Source organism: Carcharodon carcharias, chromosome 20 (genome assembly GCF_017639515.1).
Source record: "Carcharodon carcharias isolate sCarCar2 chromosome 20, sCarCar2.pri, whole genome shotgun sequence".
NCBI lineage: Eukaryota > Metazoa > Chordata > Chondrichthyes > Lamniformes > Lamnidae > Carcharodon > Carcharodon carcharias.
In genome coordinates this window covers 80,846,091-80,867,598 of record NC_054486.1, presented here as the reverse complement: position 1 = coordinate 80,867,598, position 21,508 = coordinate 80,846,091, and positions in this window count along the sequence as shown.

Genomic DNA, 21,508 nt, shown 5'->3' with positions numbered 1-21,508 from the left:
TGCTGTTGCCCCTCATGTGTACAAAGCAGGGGTAGAAGACATCATGGAAGGCCTCCACGGCTTCCAAATGGCACTCGAGGGATGCATCACTTAACTGGAGGGCTGCAGTCTTGTTGCATTTTGGGGCCATGTCCTTTATGCAGCAGTCTTGGGCTGGAAGCAGTGAGAAGTGTGAGCACGGCTACACTTTAAATGTGGCACCCGGCATGATGAAGCGGCGAGGTGATGGCATGGCGGGCAACTGAGTGCCCGCCCGCCATCGAAACAGCCTGTTTCCCAGGAATACATGATTAATGAGGCGGGATTGGGATGATATGGCATGAAAAGCTGCCGTTGCGGCTGGTGGGTAAAATGTCCTTTTTCCTGCCCGCTATTGCACTTAGTGCACATTTTTATTTATTTATTCATTCACGGGACATGGGCTTCACTGGCTGGGCCAGCATTTATTGCCCATTCCTATCTGGGATGATTCCGCCCAATGTTTCCAACGTTTCACTTTTAATTTCAGATTTTCAGCATTTGGAGTCTTTACAAACCAAAGTGAAATAACGAATGGAAATTTTCCCCGATTGGGCTGGATTTTTGTCTCGCAGTGCAGGTACGAATAGAGTCAAGAAACACTGATATAAATTTTTTTGTTGGAAACACAATTTTCCTCTGTCTTTCTGACCTTGCATCACTTGGTGTGGCCTTTTTGCAGTTTGGGAAAGCCTTGAGTGAAAAATGCACATGCACCTTTTCCAAGGTCAATGTCCCACTGTGAGCAGCACAGGAAAGTTGTACTTCCTCCCGCAAACTATTTTCATGTGCTGGTGTGGGTTTTGGAAGACCTAAACAAAAACGTAACCTCCTTGGACAGCTCATAACCACTGGGCAAAGCCTACTGAGGAGCAGGGACCATGCCAAAAGGTGATTGTAAAATGTTTTGATGCATTCAAATATCACTATTTGATGACATATTATAAGGTAGATGTGTTTTTACTGCGATGATCCATTATAGGGATCTGTGCTGCAGAGGTAAGTTGACCCTTATATTGGACATGATTGTGTAAGTGTTGTCATGCATTACATACTTTTTCCATTGGAGAAAATGCCATTATACATTGAAATGTGAGCAAAAATTCCCTGTCAGTTTCTGCTGTCATGTTTTGTGTTGTGATTTAAATGGACTGACAGCTCTGACTGTTAAAAATCCCTGTTTTGAAAGTTGAAATAAAAGCTCTGCACCTGTTTGTCTCCATTGATGGACAAGCACTCTTCTTTGAAATGGAAATGGGACACCATTCTATTATCAAAGCAAAATACTGCAGATGCTGGAACTCTGAAATAAAAACAGAAAATGCTGCATTGTTCCAGTGAAGCCCACCGCAAACTGAAGGAACAGCACCTCATCTCCTGATCAGGTACTTTACAGCCTTCCAGATTTAACATTGAGTTCAATAACTTCAGACCATGAACTCTCTCCTCCATCTTTACCCCTTTTTTATTTCTTTTTCAAAGTTCATTTTTATTTTTATCCCTTTATTTTTATTTTTATTTATTTTCATTTTATTCATTCATTGTTTTATCCCCTTCTTTAACCCCCTTTTTATCCCATCTTCGATCCTTTTTCCCCACCACTGACCCCTCCCCCCACCCCACCCCCACAAGGGCTATCTGTTACTTGTTCATGGTGTTCTTTTCAGAGTGCTTACCCTTGTCCTGCTATTATCACATTCTGCTTTCTTACCTGTATCCCACTATCAGCACCTCCTTTAGCCCTTACCACTACCATTAACAGTCCCTTTGTCCTTTTGTTAATGACATCTTTGTCAATCTTTCCTTTGCCCCCACCTATTGCTGGCCTTCTATCCAGCTTTGTCTGCTTCACCCCCACTTAAACAGTATAAATTTCATCACATTTCTACTTCTCTTTCGCCCTGAAGAAGAGTCATAAGGATGTGATACGTAAGCTCTGTTTCCCTCTCCACAGATGCTGTTAGACCTGCTAAGGTTTTCCAGCATTTTCTGTTTTTTGCTTCACTATTATGTCAGTTTCAGACAATGTAGCTGTAAGCTTTTGTTATGACAGTGTAGCAATTTTGAATGCTTGGCTTGATTTCAAAGGCTGCTCATGGCATCAGATCAGAAGATGATCTATTCATCCAAGAATGATTGACACTTTTAAGAAAATGTATTGACAAAATATGCACTTGATGTGTTTTCTTGTTTGTTTACACACCTAACAGGCACTTAAAGGATTAGAACTTTTTTCCACTGGAGTAGGTTTTCTTATTCTTTCCAGTATCTCTGATAGTGGGTTTGAATTCAGCAGTTTATTAGCTTCTTAGAAGTTTAATTTTTTTCCAATGATTTTAACTTCCATTGCTATTGCATGGCACCAGTGGACTGTACATAGTGGATACTGGGTGAGTGACTATGGGGGATACATGGGGGTCATGGAGGTAGCATGGGCAATCTGAGAGGAAATGGGGTGGGATGGGGGTGGGGTGGGGGATTTGAAGGTGGCATGGGTGGCATGGAGCGATCTGAGGGAGGCTGCGGCATGAGGGGTGAGGTATAGGAGCCTTTGAACAATGTTGGCAGCTGGGCTACTATGTTGGAGAACTGAGGTGGGCCTTTACGCGGCCTGCCTCTGCACCCACAGTCCTCACGCACTCCATCATGACTAGCAAGATGTGTTGAGAACCCAAACCCTGTTGAAAGACAAAATTCCTGGGCAAAATCACAAATGGGTCAGGTGTGCATACAAATAAAAGCTTTTTCAAATTTCAGGCTTGAGTCCTGGTCAAAATTAAAGGTGGAATTTTCCGGTCATGTCGGCGGCGGGAGTCATGGCGGGCATGAGCGGACAATATGGCGAGGAGGCCAAAAATCAGTTTCACGCCATTGTCTAACCAGTTTGTGATTGTCCACTCCTCCCATTAATGCTGAGCTGCGTTTCCCACCGCCACGTCAGGAACCTAATTTCAAGACTTTAGCCTCTCATTATAAGCCCTGCTCGCTGGAATCAGCCCCCAAGTCAAATTTACCACCCATGTCACCATGACCTCAGAGCAACATGCTTCACGATAGCCTTTAAAAGGCGAGCGCCTAGTAAGCTGAACGTCGAGGGGGACTCGGAGGTGAGTGCACACAAACCTGCGCAGCGCTGGTGAGCATTGGCTGTAGGACATCAAGGACGAGGCACCACATATTCAAGGGTTGGGTGTTGGGCAGGGTGGGGGGGAGCAGAGGCAAATCGTTTTTACCTGGTTGGCTTTCAATGTGGTGCCAGGGCAAGGGTTCCAGGTCAGGCTGGGAGGTTGGGACGTGGGACCAAGGCAGCACACACTGAAGGAAGTACACATGCCAGGTATGCGGGTGGAGGGAGGTGAGGGCAGCAGTCATGCGTTTGGAAAGGCTTGTCAAAAGTGAGCATTCTTCTGCAGCTGAGACCGTTCAGCAGAATCTCCATTGACATGCTTGGAGCCGGGCCTCTGAAGCTTTTCTGCCCACTCAAGCAATGCAAAAACATGAAAGTGCCACGAAATGCTCCAGAACTCTTCAGCCCTTGGGCACAGTCTGCAAATTAATGTGTTTTGGGGGCAGCAGAACAATTGGCAGACGGGGCAAGTTGAACAATCCCCTTGCGAAAGATGGCCTTGGTGCAATCACTGGTGGAAGCAATCACAGCCCCTTGCAATGCCTTCTTTCAGGTTTGGGCCTCTATCCCTCATGGTTCAAGCTAACAGTGCAGCCTTGCATTGTAGGTTAGGAGAATGACTGTGCCTGAGCTGAGAGCACAGCATGCAGTCCAGTGGGCAAAGCTGCCTGCCCCCACTCAGTCAAGTGGAGTGGGGTGGATGTGGGTGGGGTTTTGGACAGCCATGAAATGCACTATACACTGGCCATCCAAGTGGTGGCCAGCACTCTCCTGCATGCGTGAAGGGGCCTTCAGCCTTAACCAAGAGAGGTTCTTAGGACACATATGCTAACCCAATTGTCTCTGTCAGTGATCCTGCAGGAGGAGAACATCAGGATCACAGAACCTTGTGATTTAGTGGTATGCCTCAAGGCTTACAGAGAGCAGAGAAGAAGAAGCGAGCAGCAGAGGAGACTTGGCTTGGCAAAAGGAGGAGCACATCCCTCAAGATGAAGGGACAGCAGAGCCTGATGCACATGCAGCTGAAGATCCACAGAGAGCCTTTGCTCGTAGGCGCTTTGCTAGACCCAGACTCTATAGACGGCGCCTGTCATTCCTAGAGATGACTTGAGAACCAGTATTCCGAAGACTGCGCATATCTAGGGAACTGGGTGGTCACATATGCCACCTGCTGCAGGATTTGGCACCTCAGAGACATGGAGGGCACCTATTGCCAGTGGCCGTGAAAGTACCACTCAATTTTTAAACCTGTGGCTCCTTCCAGGGCTCCATAGGTGACCTGTGCGGGATCTCACAAGCCTCCACTCACAAGTGTATCCAGGAGGTCACGGGGCCAACTTCACAAAGAAACAGAATTTTGTGCATTTCGCCTGCGATCAGGAAAGCCAGGAAGCAAGATGCTGGGATTTGCACAGATCTCAGGTTTCCCACAGGTGCAGGGTGCCATCGGCTGCACTCACATGGTGCTTAAATCTCTGTGGCAACAAGCAGTCAACTACATTAACCGCAAGGGCTCCTAAAACCATGACAGGTCTTCAATGGTGCTGTCCTCAGAGTCCCCAACCAAGGTGTGCCTTGGAGAGAAAGTGGAGGCTATTAGTGCCTGGCAGCGTTGAACACAGAACAGTGGACTGAGAGTAATATTGAGCGAGGGATCATGTGGTGCAGGATCCTCACGTAGGTGTTCGCTGCTGACCTCACCGTCGCCACAGGAATGGTTGATGTCCTCTCTGGCCAGCTCCAACGTGACTTTTGAATTCAGTGAGGACCTTGATATCTGGTACTCCACCTCTGGTCTGGGACCTCTCTGGCAATTGTGCGTGATCTTGTCCTGCATAAAGTCAGATGGAAAGAGTGTGAGCAAGGTGAATGCCAGGCCAAATAAGAAGGATGTCAGGCGTGCGTGTGTGCTGAGTGGAGCCATGGACGGGATGAGGAGGCAGTTTCCAGAGGAGATGAGGCCAGACGGAGATGTGAATGTGTGTGTGTGTGTGTGAGAGAGTGAGTGGTGATGTCCCTTGAGCTGGCAGTGAGTGAGATGTCGATGAATGTGCGATGGGCTTGTGAGTGTGTGATTTGAGATTGATGGGATGGCTGACTTACTCTGGCAGCATGGATGAGATCATTCATCTGTTTTCTGCACTGGATGGCTGACCTCTTGTGTGCAGCATTGGCACTGACCACCTCTGCCGCTGCCTCCCAGGCCAGAGTGGTAAAACTGATGGGCCTCCTGCGGCCAGAGCAGGGGTGCAGGACATCACCGCGGGCCTCCACAGTGTCCAGAAGCTGTCCGAGGAATGAGTCACTGAATCGGTGGGGGTGGGGGTGGGGGTGGGGGTGCTGCAATCTTCCTGGCCTTTGGGGCCATTTCTTGACTGGAGCAGCCCTGGGCTGCAAGCATTGAGAAGTGCGCATGCAGCTGCATTTTAAATATAGCGCCCTGCGTGAGGAAGCAGCGAGGTAACAGCATGGTGGGCCAATCTGGGGCCACCCACCAGCGAGACGGTGTGTTTCCCGTGACTGCATAATTTATGTGGCAGGACGGGGATGATACGGGGTGAATAGCCATTATTGCGGCCTGTAGATAAAACATCTTTTTTCACGCCCGCCAGCACACTTAGTGCAAATCTGGAATAATTCCGCCCAAAGTTCTGCACTCACAAGATTCAGAGTTATCTACATTTCAGGGCTGTGAATGTAATCCTCTTGATCAACTGGGGTGATCGTTGATGTCCTTTTCTGAAATAGATCTTACAGGTGTGCCATTATGTAAGATTCATTCTTACTTATCAAAACACAACTGTATAAGGAGAAGTCTGCTTTAGGTTGTACAAAGTTTGAAAAAGAATGACTGGAATCCAAAGGCTTAAATTTCAATAGATTTTTTCCCAGTATACTCTGCATTTATTCCACCCCTCAGGATACCCAAAGTGCTACGTAGTTGATAAAATTTATAAAGGGACAAATGTTGGATAGCACCAGAACTTTCTTTGACTAAGTGTCATTAGATCTTTTATGTCCACCTCAATGTCTCAATGTAGAAATGTGTTTGGGATCACCTTCGATTTCAGAACTGGTGTTGCATAAACAACGAGTGACTGAAATGATGGGCCCAAAGGTCAGCTCATTGGGCCTCAGGGCTCATCTAAACAATGTGGGTGAGGTGTCAGGCCTTCACAGGCAGCTTGCTCTTTTGCAACAAAAGCATAGTTTCAGCCCATCATCCTCACCGGTGTCATTGAGGGTGGAAGAGGGGTAAGGAAAACAGTGAGGATAAGCTGACTGTGGCCAGCAGTGACTATCGGCAGCTGGGACGAGTATTCCTGTTCCTCGATTCACTGGAAGATTTCTCAGTAAAACACTTACCTTCCATTGGGGGCCCATAAGGCTGCTGAAGAACCCTCATTTACTTACATGAGAGAGCTCATGACTGCTTTAAGCAGACACTAGGGATACTTAAAAAACGGACTGACCCAATTTAGGATGAGATGTTTTTCCGGCACCTTTGGACAGAGGTCCCTAAAATTGGTCTTTATTATGTCTATTTTACATCATTAAAATGGGCACAATGTTTTATGGTTCTCTTTGAGTAATTTGTGGCCTAATCAGTATTGGGAATGTTTCTCTCTACTTATGAACAACTTAAGTCTCACTCAAGTAGATTTCTTCAAAATCACTTTATTTACACTATATACACAATAAGCTTCTAGGTGAATACACCTCTCTTGTGTGCAGTCCTGTTTCAGTCCTCTCTAAGAGTCTCTAGCACATTTCTGCTGATGTCACTGTTACATCATGATACACATCATTATCTCATTACCATAACAATTAACTCATTATGCTGAATCGCTGCTCAAGTATAATCTCAACTTTTTGAATAACAATCTTAAGCTATTTCTTTGTACTAGTTACATTGCATTTACGTTACCACCAAATCCCCACAAAGTTCGAAGTTTACAGGTTAAGCCTTTGGGATGCCTTCACAGCACTCCCTGATCTTGTTCTTGTTGCCATTGAGTGAGGGTGATGATCTTGAACCGGTTTGTTGACTGGGTCAGCACTCTGCAAGGTCATTGATGTCATCTACAGATCATTATCCCAGAGCTCATGATAATTGAATTCATTTGTTCTTGCCACCTCTAATAAGCTTACAGCTTTTCTTATTTCTCCAAAACGTTCCATACAGAGTTTGGATGAAATAGGAACATGGTTGATCTGTTTGTTTAAGGACTGTGCCTTCAGCCTTTCAATGGCGAATCCAGACTTTCTGCCCTGCCACTAATGGCGCTAAAATCTTCACTCTATGCTGGAGTCATACCAGTTCTTCAGTTTCTCACATCGGCCATTCTCTATATACCTCACTGTTTATGGCTGTCTGAGATAACAGACAGCTATAAATTCTGCTTCAACAAAGGAAGTTATGTTTGTGGGCCCACAAGCAGCTCTGCTGGTGGAGAGCCGTTACTTAAAGGTGTAACTTTATTGGTGGGATTTCCCGCCAGCCAAGATGGCAAGTTTCCATTCCAGATCATCTGCTTTTCACCTCATTCAATATACATGAGAGGAAGGACATCTCATGGCAGGGCGGGCTGCGACTTGCCCACCCTGCTGTGACCTCATCGGGTCATCTTTCCAGGTGCCATATAGTAAGCCACACCCACACACATCCTTCACTGTCTGCAGTCCAGGAGTGGTCAAAGAGAGTGATGGCCCCCAAATATAAGAGGCCAAGTGCCCCAAAGCGCAGATGCAACTCCTGGTTGTGGTGGAGGCACACCAGGACATCCCTTACCCCACTGGTGGGCAAAGGAGGTCCACCAACCTCACCACTCTGGCTTGGGAGGAGGTGGCCAGCGCAGTCAGTGTCAACTCAGCACAGAAGAGGCCCGCCATCCACTGCACAAAAGGGATGAATGATCTCAGGCCACACAGCCAGGGTAAGTCAACCTTCTCCTCACTCTCAACTCTTAGTCTCTTAAACCCATCAGGTAATCACAGGATTACAGTCCACAGGGATCTCACACAAGGGGCTTCACCACTGACTCTCTCACACACACTTTGACATCTTCATCTCTTTTCACATCCTGTGCAGCTCACGTCCTCAGCCATCACATTGGTTTATTCAGCATCCACCGAAGGCAAGCATCCATATCATTTGACTTGGCAACCGCCCTGCTCACAGCCTGTCCTTCCAAGTCAGATGACGAGCTTGTGGTCTCGGCCCTAACAGAGATGTAGGAGCTGCTGGTATGGAATTTGCACTGATGTAAATAGATTTCCACTCATTCCATTTCTCATCTTGTTCATGCCTCTTCTATCTGATGATATGCTTCGTGGTTATTCATGTGTCAAAGATGCCCCCCATCCTCATCCTTGCAGATGCCACATCATGTGCTTCAGCTCTATTGTGTGTAGAACCATCTCATAACAGTCTCTGTCTGTTCTCTGCTCAGTACCGACATGAGTTAAGTGCCAACCTCAAAGAATTTTGTGGTTGGCCAAGGCACCTTTGAAACCTTCATCAGAAGTTCATCTGATGTTGAGTCAGATTGATGAATTGTAGTGATCACTGCCTGGGAGTCAGTGACACCTTGCACCTGTGGGAATCAGGAGATAGCAGCAAAGCGCACTGCTCTGGCAGCCTAGCTGGTGTTACCTAGAAAAGACTGCATGTAAGCTTTGCTAAATAGGGTGTGGGTGACCTCCAATATGCATTTGTGATTAGATGCTTGAGTAATCCCACAGAGGTCGCCAGTGGAGGCCTGAGTCGAGCCACTCACAAAGAAGTTCAGAACAGTTGTCACTTTGAGAGCTACTGTCAATGGACGGCCTCCCAGTCCCTGCAACATCAACTCCTTCTGGACATTGTGGCAGATGTGAGCCACCACAGCCTTAGACACACGAAGGTGCCAGTGGCACTATCTCTCACTCATCTGGAGGTATGAGAAGTCTTCTGTACACCCTTGGTCTTGCCAGATGCCTATGCTCAATGGAGGTGTGAGCCTCAGCTTCTGGGTGTTGAGGGGCCCTTGTCCATCAGGGTGAGGCCCTTCCCTTGGCTCAGCCTGGCAGAAACAGACCCTTATTTAGTTGCCTGGTTGCCAGGATGAAAGCAATGTTGGCTGCACCATCCATGTTTCCCTTGTGCTCGTCTCTGCAGGAACATTGAACAGAAACATAATTGAACATCAGCCTCAGGCGGGGCACTCTCAGACTATGTCCTTTGGCAGTACCAACTTGCCGTGATGGAATAAGAACTGCATCGGTGGCCACCACCATAGGTAATTTGGGGTTATAATGTACCAGCACTTCTGAAGAGATAAGCCTTTCCTATATTCTCTGAAATGTGTTGGTTTGTTCAATTCCCCAAAACCTGATGGCACCGTGTCTACACCAGGAGAGTTGCCTCCTGTTTGGGCACTGTGCCCATCGGAGGCCTCCCCAAGGTATTCCCATCCCACTGTGTTTCCCCTCCCCTCTGGCATGTCAATCCCACCGCCCATGCCCCTTTTGCCATGGCCTGTCAGCCTGATCCTGGTGAGATTTACCTTCAACCAGGCTCCATGAGTCCACTTCTTCAGGGGGCTGCTTGCAGTCCCAGGAATGGCCACCACTTCTGGTGGTGCTGCTTAGACAAGAGAGCTGCTGGCCATTTGATTGTCTGGCAGCTCTTGGAGGAGGGGCTTCCTCTCCAATCTATGAGGAAGACTCATCTCAAGCTAATCAAAAGCTTGATGGTCTTAAAATGACTTCAGGGCGAGCTTGCCAAGTGCATGGAGGGGAGGGGTGGGGGGGAGGGGAGGTGCTGACCTCTGACCTTAACATCAGGGGATGGAGACCCCGAGTAAAATTCAGCCCCAGGCCAAAATGCACACAGCCTTTCCTGACTTCCATGATGCACTGTGTCATGATGTAATCAGACAACAGTTCATATCTCTGATTCTTGAATTTTCCATATATTGGTTGATGGAAGTCTCCAATTCAAATTCTCACATTCTTTTTCCATCTTTTCATAGAGAAAATTGTCCTCCTTACAATGCTGACCTGGAGGTCTATAGCATACACTTTACGCTTATTCAGAGTAGGTTCGCAAACAGATTTTCATCTCCGAGTGGAGCAGCTTTTTATAGCTCCCAGATATCTGGCATATATTCATATTCCTTTTTGGCTCCCTTTATCTTTCCTTAACACTGTATATTTGTTACTATTATATTACTTCCATCTTGTGATTCCCTAATGCCTTGTATACGTTTGTTTCCTCTAATGACCCCAGGGCATTTCCTTGTCTCTAGTTCAAGCTTGCGTTTGAGTTACTAAACCACATGTTCTGTGGGGTTCCTACTTGTCATCCACTGCAATGCTTCATGGGGTCCATTAGGATCTGCAGAGTGGTTTCTCTAAGGATTCCACCTGCCCACCCCCCCCTCCTCTTCCCCCACCTCCCCCCCACACTCCCCACTGCCAGAGTTCTGTTGTAAGACAGGAACAACCTATAGGGAATTTTACCATGTCCATAGCTCCTGCTGAATACCTTCTACCCTATATTCAGTGTCTAACCTCAGAAGGGTATGCTTAGATGAGATGGCTTCTGTTTCAATGTTATCCACCCTTACTAACTAATGGGAAATTACATACAGCACAAATAAACTACCCAGTGTGTGTGATGAAACTTCACCACAATTTGTCCTTCTATAATTTATTTAACAGTTAAATTTTAATTAAATGCATAACAAGCAGAAATAGTTTCTGTATGTTGAATCAACAGTTAAATGTTGACCTTCAGAACTGATAGATTGGCAATTTGGGACAGATAGCTGACGCATCATGGTGGAAATCCCAGTTACCTATAATTAGAAGTTTTAATAAAGTATCAGCCACTTAAAAGGAGAGTGAGTGGCTCCTTGATTCCGGTGAATTAAGAAGTTGATTTTCCTTTAGTCATATAGTAATATCATGATCCTAATGTAAAAGATGCAGTTGTCATGGACTGTTAATGTTAGCCATAAGTATAAATGTAATGATATAATGTCTACCATGAAGTCCATCTCAAATGTAGATTATGAAGTAATTATATTATTCAACACATTGTGGAGTGTATTCAGCCTTGTCTTTCCTTAATTACATGCTCTGAGTTCTCTGGTGGGATTTCACTTATACCTCAGTTGGCTCAGATTAAGTACAAAAGTGTTACACATGTAAATGATCCTTTTTAACCAACCGTTGTAATATTCCTGATAAGAGAGAAAAGCCCGAAAAATGTTATGCTCGTTCCATGTTCTACTTAATTGGTATTTTGTGAATCAATAATTTTCAGATACATTATTTTGAATTTTTCTCTTGAGTATTTCAATATCTTGTTGCATTCATTCTTGCTTTATTAATTTTGTGAATTTAAGGGTGATTAATTGCTTTAATTTGTTTTGAGTTAATCCTTGCTGTAGTATTGCATGACATTACTCAGATAATTAATTATATAGACAATATTTATTGCATTGATCAAAATTCACATTTTGTGTCTCATAGCATGTCTAAATAATGCACCAGTAATTCAGTTAGCAACAAACCCAAATACTATTAGTATGTGCCAGAATATGGCCTAGTGTCCAAACCCAGCTATACTAATGAGTGAATGTCTTTTTTCTCCTGTCTGTAGGAAAGTAAATTTGTGCAGCCTTCACTCAGTTCCTGGAATAAAATCCCCCATAATCCAGCACACCAACACAGCCCTAGTAAATATAAAGAAGGGTAATTTACTGTGAAAATGGAAACATTCAGGGCAAAACCATCCCAGATTTGTACTAGATGTGTAGCAGGCAGAAAAAAGAATGATTTTCCCGCTGGCCGCAATGGTGGGTTTTTGCTTGTAGTGTCCCAATCCCGCCTCATTAATCATGCATTCCCTGGAAACACGCCGTTTCAATGGCGGGTGGGCTCTCATTCACCCACAATGCCAGCAGCTTGCCGCTTCCTCACACCGAGTACCATTTTTAAGTCCAGTCACGTGCACATCTCTCAATGCTTCCAGCCCAGGGCTGCTGCACAGAAAACGTGGCCCCGAAAGGCAAGAAGATTGCAGCTCCCTGGTTTAATGATGCGCCCCTCAAGTGCCTTTTGGACATAGTGGATGCCTGCCGTGAAGTCCTCTAACCCCACTCTGGCCGCAGGAAGGGCAGCAACACCACTAATCCAGCATGGGGAGCGGTGGCAGTGGTGGTCAGTGCCAATTCTCTCAGAAGAGGACAGCCACCCGGTGCCGCAACAGATTGAGAGGTCTCATCCATTATGCTAGGGTAATTCACTCCTCACATCACTCTCAACTCACACTCACAAACCTATCACACATCCACAGGGATCTCACACCTCAAGGGGCAACACCACTAACTCTCACACACACCCTCACATCTCCATTATGCTCATACCATTTTGAGCTTGCGTCCTCACCCTGTTCATGGCTCCGCTCACCATACAAACATTCCACGCAGTGCCATGTGTCCTGCTCACACTCTCTCCATCTGTTTTCATGAAGGAGAAGAAGCCTGCTCACAACAGTAGTGAGAGGTCCCAGACTGGGCTGGAATGGCCCACATTGGGACCCCCACTCAATTTGAGGAGTGTGCCATCACGCTGACTGGTCAGGATGCGGCGACGGTGAGGTAGGCGGCGAACACCCTCGTGAGGAAACTACACCACATCTTTCCTCTGTCAATGCAACTGTGAGTGCTCTCTCTCCTGTTTTTGTCTGTGCTGCCATGCACTAATTATCTCTATTAACGTTAACAGGAAGTGCCGCCAAGCGACCGACACCCTTAGCCAGCCAGTCCCTCAGCACCATCCACATCCTTACCTCCAGCAAAGGGGACTCCTCCTCTAATGAAGAGTTGAAAATAAGTAGCGTGGAAGACCCGTTGCAGCACTTACCCATACCCTGCACCAGCACAGAGACACACTTTGGTGGTGCTGGGGTGGGTGGAGGTGGGTGGGTCCAAGACCTAGAGCAGGCTCGGGTTCACAATCTGATGGTTACCTCATGGACATGTGTCAACAGCAGGAGGATGCAGGTTCAGCCGAGCTCCCCAGCACTCAGAGGACTGTTGGGGAAGAGGCAACTGTGACACCCGGGTCAGATGGTGAACCTTTGGATTCGGCTTTCCAGCTCCTCCTGGAGAGTCAGCAGAAGGGGTGGGAACATCAGGCAGAGCTGTTGGAAACCCGCAACAAAGTGGCATGAGAGTTTGAGGGGTGCATCCCCCTGCTCCCTGATGAAGTGTTGCCCACATGTGTGCAAATGGTGGTCTCCATGGGGAGGATGGTGAAGGCCATGGAGACCTTGGTCCAGCAGAACACAGAAACGTGCACAGACCTGCACTCCATTGTGGTAGCCATGGCTGAGTTCCTGCAGTGGCAATGTGAGAGGGAAACGGGGCACCTCGACCCCCCACCAACATCCCCCCCCCGCCCCCCACCAAGCCTCCAGGTGCTCTTTCACTCAAGGAGTCAGGCTGGGGTCCCCGGGCACCCTAAGGGAGGAGGAGTGGCATTTGGACACCTTGGGTCATCCACTCAGAAATCTCAGAGGCTGTCCACTCCCTCCGAGTCCACTTTGCCTGTGAGCCCTCTCAACCTCATCCTCTGTCACCGCAGGGGGAGCAGCTGGTCCACAGGAGGACAGCCAGAGCAAGCCAGGGCCCTCAAGACCTCGGCTGTCCAAAGGACCCATGCCGAAGGCATGAGAGGCAACAGGGCCAACCGTTGCACAGATTCCACCCTGCTACAGATGTCAGGGCAGCATTTAGAAGTCTAAGGCTTTCAAAAGTTAAGAAATTCTGATCACGGTTGATTGCATGGGATTTTGTCTCTTTAGAATCTGGAAATATATTCACTTTCACTGAATAATGTGTAATGGTGTCTTTCAGTTTTATTTTCAGGCTTCCCGCTACACCGTTCCCCCCCCCACCCCACCACTAGCAGTTCAGCTGCACACAGCCGGCCCACAAATGATTCTGGAGGGAGAAGTGAGTGTGTGGCAGGGCCTTTCAGAGCCTCATGCAAGCACTCTCTCCCTTGCACACAGATCCCTCACGTACCATACAGCAATGTCCTGAGCATTTTCAATGCTGCCTGGTGGGGTTCACTTTCAGGTGACAATCTGAGCTGATCTGCATCTCCACCCATTCACTGATCTCACTCCCATGCAGCACTTGATCTTCCCCACCGCAACTCTAGTTTCACTTTCAATTTGGCAAGCATGGTGCTTCTAACATTTCTCTTGCACTCCCCCATCCTTTCCACTCCCTCAGTCACCTATTTCCTTTCCCCCATCACTGTCAACACCCACTGGCATCACCTTCCACCTCCTCACAGTCACCTACCAGCTATAACCCTTTCCATTCGGGGATGTTCAGGTGAACATGCACATTCCCTTCCTTACTGAAAATTCCATCCTCATCCACATAAAACTCCCTTACCTCCTTCTTCACACCTCAGGGTCTGTGCCTGCCGCTACATCCCCACCAACTACTCTCACCGTCCCTTCTAGTGATACCATCGTATCCTCACCCTCCCACCCTACCACCTCACTCTGTCCTCAGTCATTCTCACCATTCCCTCGGACTCTCCCCCCTTAGATCTTCCCCCTTCCTGGCCCCTTCAGATACCCCTACTTCTTCTTCCAGCTTTCCTCCTTCCTCCTTCCTCTACCTTTACTTCTTCCTCCACTCTGGCTCCTTCCTCCCCCAGGACTCTTTTCCCTCTCCGCACTCTTCCCCCCTCCAAACTCCTTCCCTTACACCTTCCACCCCATTAATACTACTTCCCCAGTTGCCATCTTCTCCCCCATTACCCCCTCATTCCCCGTAGTCCCTCCCTTCTCTCTTCATTTCCCCCTCCCAACCTCATCCCCCAACACCTTCATTCCCCCTTCCCTACCTCATCCCCCGACACCTCTTCCCCTCCCAGCCAATCCTTCCTCTCCCAACCCTTGTCCATATTCCTCTCCCATTCCCCCTCACCTATCCCAATACCACCCCATGGGTCCTCATATTGCCCATGCCCCCTCAATGCTGCCCATGTATCCTCCATAGCCACTCACCCACTCTCTGTTTAGGAGCCACATAATAGGGAATTATTTTACAGTAAGTGTAAAAAAAATTAAACCTGTGACAATGTAATAAAACTCTCATTCAAAAGCCTGTCATTGATACTACAAAATCCTTCTCTATTGAAAAAAGTTAAATCTTTATGAGGCATTACATTCTGTAAACAAACAGCCATACACACTGAAACCACATCAATGGCACAGGATATTATTACAACCTCATATAACTGTCATTCCCTTAACATATTTTCCAAAAGAACAGTGTTCTCCAGTAGTTTATGGAACTCAGCCAAGTATTCATAATAACCACAGCTACCAAAACATAATTGTAATTGCAAGAGCCTAAAATTGAAAGAGCAGATGATATCCTTTCCATTTCAAAGCAGATTGTTCATCAATCAATGGAGGGGAGCAGGTGCTTAGATTGTATTTACCTTTCAAAATAAAGGGAATTTTTTTCACAGTCAGAGCTATCTGTACATTTAAATCCCAGGACCAAACATGACAAGGAGAATTTACAAACATTTTTTTCTGCATTTTTGAATGCTTGATGGCACTTTCTCTAATGGTAAAAACACTGTAACACATGCCAACATTTGCAAAATGCTGGTCAATGTAATGGTCAATTTACCTTTGCAGGACAGAAACCAATGGTGAATCACTGCATTACACCTACATCTACCTTGCAATAAAACATCTGTGACATTTGACGCTGTTAAACGATTTCACACTTACCTCTCAGAATGTTCCCGACTCCTCAGCAGGTGCCCCCCTCACCCACCCCCCCCCCCACCCCCACCACACCCCCACCACCCCCCCCCCCCCCCCACCCCCCACCACACCCCCACCCGCCACGTAGTCACCAAGGAGGAGTACTTTTTAAAGGGTTTCAAAAACTCACATCAACACTTCAAAATAGTTTACAGGAGGAAAAACAATTTTCCTGTGGTCCTCAGGATGGGACCCCGACCTCAGAAGAGGTGTATGCACATTTTGCACCCCAGGCCTTCTCAACCCATGAAAAGACCATCCACAAATGGCGTGGAGTTGGGAAGGTAGAGGAAGATTGTTTTTCCAGCAGAAAAAAAACTAAATTCACTATTTTGCGACTCAATTTGCACCTCAATCGGGAGAGGAAAATCCGTCCCTGGTCTAGGACAGGATAGATGGAACCATTCAAGACCTGTAAGTACTTGATGCCAAAAAGGGGTTCCCAAAGTGGAAAAATGTTCCAGTTCTCAGCTTGATTAAAAAAGGAGTAAATTAAAGAGTTACATTTCTATCATGCCTTTCATGACCTCAGGATGTCCAAAAATATTTCACTGCCAAGGAAATACTTTTCTTTTTAAAGTGTGGTCACTGTTTTAATGCAGGATGTGCAACCACCCATCTACCACACAGAAAGGTTCCATAAACAGCAATTAAATAAATCTTTTTTTAATGATGTTGATTGAAGGGTTAACCAGAACATTAAAGAGAACCCCTCAGCTCTTCTACCAATAGTGCCTTGGAATGTTTTACATTCATCTCAGAGGGCAAATAGGGCCTCAGTTTCATGTCTCATCCAAAAGATGGCACCCTCAACCTTGCAGCACTCCTTCAGTACTGCACAGGAGTTCAAGCCTGGATTATCTTCTCAAGTCCCTGGAGTGACTCAGAGGTGAAAGTGCTACCATTGAGCCAAGGTTGACACTGATTGACATAAAAGTTCATAAAAAAGAAATGAAAAAGATTAAAAGTTTAGATTATACGAAGTGCAGCCAGTGAGCAATAAAATAAATCTTACTGCCAGAGATCTTGCAGATGGACGATATGAAACTGTAACTGACGGAATCAGTGCATCAGTGGATAACATCAACAGTAATTGAACTGGCCAATAGTAAAGAAGATCAAACTACAAGAAGTGGTACCCTGGTATTCTTCACAGTGAACAGTTCATGTCCCAACAGTGTTGGTCTTGTATAATTTGTTTAATCTCCATAAAATCATTGCAGATCAAACATTTCCCTTCATTTTTGTACTGATTTGGAAATATGTGGTAACATATTAATGTAAAATTTATCCTGAAATTAAATCTTTTTGTGGTTTTGAGTGGATAGATGAATGAGTGATGCTGACGTCAGTTGCAGTTGGTGTTTCACACCACATTGCACGTTGTAGATTGCTATTACTAATCAATCTCAGAGGATAGATAGCAATGTCTCTTCACCTAGCTTTCTTCCTGCTTACAACCCATCTTATCAAATAGGCTAGCAATTCAATTAGTTCAACACCAACAATCTTGATTTTAATGATCCTTAGGAGTGTTGCCCTTTGCAACAAAATGCTCCCTTTGCTGTCATTAAAAGGAAAAACTATATCAATGTTGTCAAAATGCTGAGATTGATTGTCAAATAATACAAGATTGTATCATTTGCCTTACTGAATTGTGTGTTTGATGTATTGCATGCCATTAAACTGTACTATTTTGGAAGGAATGGCTTTGCCTCCTATAAATCAGCACCACTCATTGCAATCTGGATATTTAATGTCGTAATAACATTTGCACTTGATAGCAAAACATAGTAAAAGTCATTTTTTGATCATATGTCAGTGCAATCACTGTTAGTGTGATCATTTTAAACAGAGTAGACATATAATTTGTACAATATTGAGTTAATACTGAGGAAATATGAAAAAGTTGCAGGTATTCCATAAGAAGAACTCTTTATAAGTTATTAATTGCATTCCTTACAGAAGCCTGCAGATTACCTTTTCATAAACTAGCTTCTTCAATTAGTTTTGATGATTGGTTGGTGTAATCAATATATAATCAATTGATTAGTGTAATTAATGGTTTGTTGCGACCAATGAATTAAGATGAATAAATTAATCATTTGAAATAGATTTTCTATCGCTCAGGAAAATTCATAAAACGGTCTAGATTTTGCAGTCAAAATCACAGTGAGGTTAATGGCGCTTGCAATTGTTAACATATAAAACATCAAGTAACTCGCACAAAGAAATCTTCCACGAGCTGATGCAATCGAGCAGTGCTTTAGGACATAACTTTTTACATTTGTTTCTTAAATTACTAAATATTCCCTAATATATTTGAGCGGTAATGCAGTGCAGTAAAAGAACATTTCAGTAAGAATGTCTAGTATCTATTGAGTAAGTCTGTGTAAGATAACTGAAAATGACTTTTAAAAAACTACAGAAGGACGTACTAGTTTCATTGCTGTATAGTAGTCAGTTTCTTTGTAACTCAAATGTTCTTAATATCTGAAAGCTTTTAAAAAGAGCTTATTGTTATCCTTGTGCCTAAATAGCCAACTTAATTTGAAGAGCCTCCCTGAAGACCCACAAATAGGCACAATTAGCTGAAATTTGCCAGAGGGGTTCATTTGAGTTGGGGATGTGATCAGTTTTGTGGGCTGGGCCGGAGTACAACACAATGGACCGTAACGTCCGAGTTCAGGGGCAGTGTATCTGGGGGGTACCCCAAATGTGCGCTGGGGAACCTCACCCCCCATCCCGGAAGTTCCCAGGTAGGGTTTGCACAGCAATTGCTCCGGAAGTGCAAACATCCGATGGGAACCATCCAAAAATGTGACTTCAGTCACAAACTTCAGATGGTTCCAACTGTGTAACGTCGATAGTTACCCAGTAAAAGTTAGAAAAATTAAAACCTCTTCTAGCTTCTGGGTAACTATAGCACTGACTCACCCCGACTGGGACAGCCCCCACTCGCCCGAACCCCCAGGGGACTCGCCCCACTTCCCCCGACTACCCCATGCATGGGACACGGCCCCAGCCCCAGTGCAAAAACCGCGCCCCCACCCTTCCCATGGAACCCCACCCTGACCCCCATCACGGGACTCCCAACAATGACTGAATCCCCAGGAGAGTCCTCCCATTGCCCCCGCCCCACTACCCTCCATTGGACCCCCACCCCATGGGACTCCACCCAACCTCTAAACTACCAGGGGACTTCCCCCAGCCTCGACTATACCCACCCCCGACAAGACTCCGCCTAACCCCTGAACCCCAATGGGAATTTGCCCACCCACTGACTCCACCCTCCCCCACTGGAATCTTCTCTTCTCACAGGACATCTCCCACCCCCTGCTGCCCTCTAAATGATTGCCTCCATCCCCTGGAGCCCCAGAGGACACCCCCAGCCCCTGACTATCTCCTCATGGGACGATCCCCGGGATTCCTCCCAACCCCTGATTAACTCCTCCACCAGCTACCCGACTCTGCCACACAACTGTCCGGCTCCTTACCCCCGACTACTTGACCCCTCGCCCCCTACTGGCTGCCCAGCCACCACCCCCAGCTGGTCGACTATCCCCCGACTGTCAGCCACACCCCCACGCCCTCCCCACTGGCTGTTAAAAACCCCCTCCCCCCACCAATCGGCTGTCCGACATACTAACCATTTTCCTGACAAACATACCTTCTCCCGGGCTAGGCCTTTAAACATACCTGATTTATGACAGCCGGTGCTGTAAAATGGGGGATATCGCCTCCTCCCCTTCAACTCTCCAGCTCTCGACAGGAGGCGCTGGGAGCGCATTGCCCTGTATGGTTCTCACCCAGCCTGAGTCGGAAGGTCGGGTGAGACAGGAACAAAATCATTTTCGGATGCAATAAGTAGGAGTGGAGTGGCAATCCATCTCTGATTGCCACTCCATGGAAGTTTAGGCACAATTGGGTTTGAAATTCTTTGATCTTGTGTGCAGGTTTGGCCAATTTCCAATGATGTACATAACGTATTTAACTGTACTTTCTTTAAGATAGGAAGAATAGTCAGGAAAGTTGAACCAGATGATGTAAATATAAATTGCTTCTTATTTTATTTTGGGAGATCCTTCTTCATTTAATGGTATGGTAGTGAGGTTATTGTGGTTTTTGACCAGCAACCATTAGAATACAAGTTTTAAATCCTACCTTGGAAAACTGTGAAATGAAACTTAATGGTCATTTAAATGTGTCATTGTCAAAATCCAACAGGGGCACGAGGGCCCTCTATTATTGTGAATCTGGCTTACACGTGACTGGAAACTACACTATGCAGTTAATTCTTAATGTCATCCAAAGTGATCAACAAGATGCTCAGTTTTACCAATAATTATAATTCACCAAGAAGGCCCACATTCTCCGGGCACCTGAGGCAATAAATGCAGCCGTGTTCCATGTCCCACATCCCAAGGACAAATGAAAAACATTTGCGGCAGGATTTTTAGTTCGGTGGGTGTGAACGCTCCCCTCATTGCGATTTCACGCCGGGTGGCCAATTAACAGCATGAAAGACACGTTGAAATGCTCAGAGCCGCTGGGGTGGAGGCGGGAGGAGAGCGGTCACGGGGAAGCACGGAACGGACGTTCCCTGAAGGCAGAGAGCTGCCCCAGGGGGCTGAAGAATTTAAAAGCAATGCAAAAAACAATGTCCACACATCAGAATCAGTCACCTGAGCGCATAAATGGTGAAAATCCTGTCCAAACATTTTTATTTTTTTAATGGAAACCTCATCCCGCAGGTGGATGAGGTTTCCTAAAAATTGCAAAGGCCGTTTGGCCTCTTAGCCCGCTCGCCCGCCCACCATAATGTTGGATGGGCAATGAAAAATCTCTGTTTATTGCGCTGTTGGTGGGCGCGCTTCCGAGTTTAGCGCCTGTCCGCCGACCAAAATATTACGTGAGTGTGCGATAATGTCCGGACCCTCGTCCGACATCATCATGTGTTATTTCCCACTTGAACGGGTGGATAATCTGCAACGTATTCTGTTAGTGACAAACCGTCTGGGGGTGGGGGGGGGGGGGGGTTCAAATGCAGCTGAATGCTGTGACCTTTTCTCATTGCCTTTTCTTTCATTCTCCCTCTGGCATTTACACATCGCGGTGGCATAGTTGCATTGTTAACTCTGGAATTACTCCCAAATAGGAATTATTCCTGTGAGTGCCTTGACAGCAGGGGTGGCATTTAATGGAGGTGACCGGGTTCTTGCCTGCCAACTGGGGCGCTGGCAAAAGCCCCATGTTGCCTCTTTTTAGGAAGACCCACTGAATTAAGTGTCAGTCAGGTACATAACTGAACAACGATGGGCCTTACTGGGAGCAAGGACCCCGGGCATTGGAAATCCCATTTGGCCAGAGCTGCTGGACAATCAGAGGCTCACCTGAGGGATCACTGATGGACCCAGGCACAGGTAAGTGATGGCAGGACGGGCATCATGGAGGGAGGGGGGTTTGGGGGTCAGCAGCAACGGCATCAGGATGGGTCT